We start from the raw sequence: 5,732 nt of genomic DNA on the forward strand, positions 1-5,732 counted from the left end.
TTTTCAAAACATCTCTATTTGTGTTCCATTGAGGGTGAGTAAAGGATGAGAATAATTTTTTTGGGTACTGTTTAACACAGAAAGAAACCCAGCCAAGCCACATAAACATTCATGTTGACAAAATTGACTGACTGTGGCAGCAAAACAGTAAGGTAAGGTGAAACTACAGTATTGGTGATTGTGAGGTGTGGGCGGCTCTGTTCTGAAATCAGTGATCGGACTCCCCCACAGTTTTGAGCCGAGCTGTCCCACGCTGAACTGAACAGATCTGAAGCCTCTTGCTCTGGGCTGGGCTAGACCGCCTGGTACGGCGCACTCAGAGACTGAGAGGGACGCGCACACAGAACAGACAAGCCGCGTTTCACTCTTTCCCGAATGTCGCTGAGCTGACTGCACTGAAGCCCGAGACTACTACTGAACCGGTAGGATGCTGAGAGTTTGTAATTCCTGAGTCATACCACTAGTGTGCATTTATGAGCACTGAGAGCAAACAACCCACTCTCTGTGCTGTCTCATGTGATGCTTTGCAACTTCTGCTTTAAGTTTGTTTGCTGTTGTAGAGTTTCTGAGTGGGTGTCTAACTGTCTATTATTGTCTGGCTTTAGGTTATTTGTCTTCCCATCTTAACACAGAAGCGTAATGAGATGCAAGTGTGATAAATGTGATGGATGTCTCCGCTAGACTGTGATGTGTCGCCTGTGGCTACACTCTTATATCACTCAGTCGGGAGTCCACGGCCACTGCCTGTGGATCCATAATTCTCCTTCATTTGCTCTGTGACAGATTTCTGTTTGAACTTGCGTCCCCCTGTGGCGAGATACTAATCGCTCAAAAGTACATCCCACCCTCGGCTAGCGTCTTGTGCTGTTTGTGTGAGTTTCTGTGTAGCTGCATGTGGGCATACATGTTGTTTATGAAATTAAAAAGAGGTGTTTGTTTTCACTAGGAGAGTTTGATTGAAACTATTGAGCAGCATATTTCAAGGGGGAGTTGGTGGGCTCCTTCACATTCTCTTCTGTGGCGGTACTTCTCAGAGTTAGTACTGCCCATTTGCTTTCTCTCTGCTAGAAGAGGAAGGTCAGGGATTGTCAGAATTCTAGGTAATAACAGATCTTGCATAGATATTTAGCTTTTGAGTATTCAGTGCATGTTGCTGTGTTGGGTATTATCATTTATTGTGAAATCAAACATGGTTTTCTTCAATATTTACATGCTTTGTTATATTCAAATATTTATCTGGTCTACTAATCTGTGCATTCCTAGAGATGTAATTTTCTCACATTCTCACACCTGCTGTGTTGACAGGAAACCAATTTTAGCTTTACATATCTGAACTTACCTTGAATTTAAAGTTTAGATGAAAAGACAAATCATGGATTATAGGTTATATTTTTCTCATTCTCCACAAAACATTACTTTGTGAATTACTGTTTATATGCAGGTAGGGATATGGAGACATGTAATTATCATAGGCAACTGAGATGCAGAGAACCTTAAGACAAATAAAATTTGTTTTCTAAAATTTCTATGACAACTTCCATTTTGAGGGGTGTGGTTACCTCTTAAGACTGTGCTGTGGTTGTGCTGGCAGTCTCAGTTCATATACGGCTCAGTCCACCTTCAGACATAGTCTTCTGCTTTAAAGACTTCATTCGGCTGCCTCACATTGCTGCACATGAAAGACTCAAGAAAAAGTATCTACCAGAGGAGTCTTTTTATTTTTGACGCTACTTTCGACCTTGACCTCACAATAAATTAACATTAAACCGTCTTTTTAAATGTACTTAGACTAGGAGTAATGTAAACCCACTGTGTGCCATCCTATCACCTCCCCTCAACTTTAATGCATAGTTTAACTGATATTTTATAGATGGCGTACCCCTTTCTGGTTTTAAATTCTGGTTTGTACTTTTAAAAAAAAATTTGTGCAAGTTAATGTTCCTCTCCATTGTAAACTTACTGACAAAATAGCACCATTAACTTAAAGTTAGAGATCGACCGATGTGGGTTTTTCTATAGCCAATGCCGATTTTTAGGGCTGAGATCGTCTCGGTTACGTATGGTAACCCTCGTTCCCTGAAGGAGGGAACGGAGACGTACGTCGGACGTACCGACGAATTGGGATCACTTCTGGGAGCCCCTATCAGCTTCGAGCTATCTAGAACCGGCCAATGAACAATTGGCGTGCGAGATTTGCATCTCGCGCTCCGCCCCGCGCCGCGGGTATAAACAGGAAGCGAGAGCGAATGCACGCTGTTTTTCACTGAGGAGCCACACGTAGTGGCTCGACCTGCAGTGATGGTACAGCAACTGTGGCGACGGGACGTACGTCTCCGTTCCCTCCTTCAGGGAACGAGGGTTACCATACGTAACCGAGACGTTCCCATTCAGTCGGTCACGTTCGACGTACGTCGGACGTACCGACGAATTGGGATCCCCTATGGAAAACGCCATAGTTACTACCACTTCCAGCGCCCAGCGATGAGCCCCACGGACCCCGATCTGATGCGGGCGGGTAGGTTCACGCAGGGAGAGTCCAAGCTGCTGTTCCGCAAGACCCATTCAGCTGACTGTATTGGATAACGCTGGGAAAGCGTGCCTGTGAGGGCAGCTGCGGAAGCCACATCATGCCCAGAGGGAGTTAACATGTGGAGAATACACGTATGGGCTGGCCGTGGGCAGCACAACATACGGAAGTCCCAGGGGTGGCCCCGGCCAATTAGGAGGGAGACAACACGTAACTGGGACGGCAGAGGAACTCTGCCGAGGGAAAGACACGGGCTCGCCGTAGGGAGCCGTACCGTGGAAGAATACACATATGGGACCGCCGTGGGGGTCACTACATACGGAACCCAGCCTAACACAAGTTCCACCAATGCATACGAGTGTTAGACCTGGCGTCGAACGCTCCGCCACGTCCGACTGCCGCGGGTTGCGGAGGACTCAACAGGGTTCGCCGTTCCGGTGAACTCGACTGGAGCAGAATAAGCGCACGCATCCGTCTACCATAGGGGAGGGAATGGCGCAGCAAGCCGACACTAGAACAGGCATTCCGGTGTTACTGACTATGGGAAGTGAGCACACAGGAAGATACCGGCTCTACACGGAGGCTATAGAATCTAGCGAACGTGTTAGGTGTCGCCCAGCCCGCAGCTCTACAAATATCTGTCAGTGAGGCGCCACGAGCCAGCGCCCAGGAAGAGGCAACACCCCTAGTGGAGTGGCTCTTAACCCGAGCGGGCAGGGCACGTCTTGGGACTGATAAGCCAAGACGATGGCATCCACTATCCAGTGGGCCATCCTCTGCTTGGAGACAGCCTTTCCCTTCTGCTGTCCTCCGTAACAGACGAAGAGCTGCTCTGAGGTCCTGAAGCTTTGCGTTCTGTCCACGTAAGTCCGGAGAGCACGGACGGGACAGAGAAAAGCTAGGGCTGGGTCTGCCTCCTCCGAAGGCAGCGCTTGCAGGCTCACCACTTGGTCCCGGAAGGGAGTAGCGGGAACCTTGGGCACGTATCCAGGCCGGGGTCTCATGATCACATGAGAGTTACCGGGCCCGAATTCCAGGCACGATTCGTCGACCGAAAATGCCTGCAGGTCCCCTACCCTCTTGATGGAGGCCAACGCAATCAGGAGTATAGTCTTTAACGACAGGATTTTCAACTCAGCTGACTGCAGAGGCTCAAAGGGTTCTCTCTGTAGTGCAGTAAGCACCAGAGCTAAGTCCCAAGAGGGTATAGAGGGAGGACGAGGCGGATTTAATCTCCTCGCTCCCCTAAGGAACCTGACGATCAGATCGTGCTTACCTAGAGATTTCCCATCTACGAGCTCATGATTAGCGGCGATAGCGCCGACATAGACCTTGAGGGTGGAGGGAGACAGCCTTCGCTCCAACCCATCCTGTAGAAAGGTAAGCACAGATGCGATCGAACATCTTCGGGGGTCTTCTCGGCGAGAAGAGCACCAATCGACGAACAGGTTCCACTTCAACGCATAGAGGCGCCTCGTAGAGGGGGCTCTAGCGGAAGTGATGGTGTCAACTACCGCTTGCGGTAGGTCACCTAGAACCTCCGCGTCCCGTCCAGGGACCAGACATGGAGTTTCCAGAGGTCTGGACGCGGGTGCCATAGGGTGCCCCGTCTCTGAGTCAGGAGGTCCTGCCTCAGAGGAATGGGCCAGGGAGGTGCTGGTGCAAGGAGCACTAGTTCCAGGAACCAAGTCCGGTTGGGCCAATACGAGCGACCAACAGGACCTGCTCCTCGTCCTCCCTGACTTTGCACAGTGTCTGCGCAAGAAGGCTCACTGGGGGAAACGCATACTTGCGTTCTTCCCGGGGCCAGCTGTGGGCCAGGGCATCCGACCCGAGGGTCCCCTCGGTCAAGGAATAAAACCACTGACAGTGGGTCGTCTCTGGGGAGGCAAACAGGTCTACCTGTGCGGCCCCGAAACGACTCCAGATTAGCTGGACCGCCTGGGGATGGAGTCGCCATTCTCCCGGAAGTACCTGCTGACGTGACAGCTCCTCGGCCGCACGATTGAGCAGGCCCGGAATGTGAATAGCACGAAGCGACCTCAGATGCTTCTGACTCCATAAGAGGAGATGGCGGGCGAGTTGCGACATGCGACGGGAGCGTAGACCACCCTGTTTGTTGATGTACGCTACGGCCGCAGTGTTGTCCGTCCGGACCAGAACGTGCTTGCCTCTGAGCGGCACTTTGAAGCGGCTGAGTGCAAGACGAACTGCTAACAACTCGAGGCAATTGATATGCCATTGCAGCTGAGGCCCCGTCCACAGGCCCGAAGCTGCAAGCCCGTTGTGCGTGGCACCCCAACCCGTGGATGAGGCATCCGTGGAGACAACGGAGTGCCTGGACACTTGTTCTAGGGGGACTCCCGCCCGGAGAAACAAAGGGTCCGACCACGGGCCGAAGGTTTGGCGGCACCTCGGAGTCACTTGGACGCGGAGGGAACCGCTGTGCCACGCCCATCTCGGGACTCGATCGTGTAGCCAGCGTTGAAGCGGTCTCATATGAAGCAATCCGAGCGGCGTTACTGCAGCTGCGGATGCCATATGCCCCAGGAGCCTCTGAAAATGTTTCAGTGGAACCGCTGTCCTGCCTTTGAACGAATTCAGGCAGTTCAACACCGACTGGACGCGCTCCTCGGTGAGGCGCGCAGTCATGGCGACCGAGTCTATCTCCATACAGAGAAAAGAGATCCTCTGCGTGGGGCAGAGTTTGCTCTTCTCCCAGTTGACCCGAAGTCCCAACTGGCTGAGGTGACTGAGCACCTTGTCCCTGTGTTCGCACAACTGCCCTCGCAACTGGGCAAGAATCAGCCAGTCGTCGAGGTAGTTGAGGATGCAAACACCATGCTCTCTCATGGGAGCAATGGCCGCCTCCGCAACCTTCGTAAAGACGCGGGGCGAGAGGGACAGACCGAAGGGTAAGACGCGGTACTGACATGCCCGTCCCTCGAACGCGAAGCGCAGAAAGGGCCGGTCGAGGGGAAACGAGAATGAAAGTACGCGTCCTTCAGGTCGATCGCTGCAAACCAATCTTGGGGACGGACGCACCTGAAGATGTGCTACTGCGTTAGCATTCTGAACGGCAGCCTGTGAAGGGACCGGTTCAAGAATCGCAGGTCCAAGACCGGCCATAACCCGCCGCCTTTCTTGGGTACAATGAAGTACGGGCTGTAGAACCCGGACCTCATATCGGCTGGAGGGACCGGCT

The sequence above is a fragment of the Gobio gobio genome (assembly GCF_949357685.1).
Source record: "Gobio gobio genome assembly, chromosome: 16".
In the NCBI taxonomy this organism is placed as follows: domain Eukaryota; kingdom Metazoa; phylum Chordata; class Actinopteri; order Cypriniformes; family Gobionidae; genus Gobio; species Gobio gobio.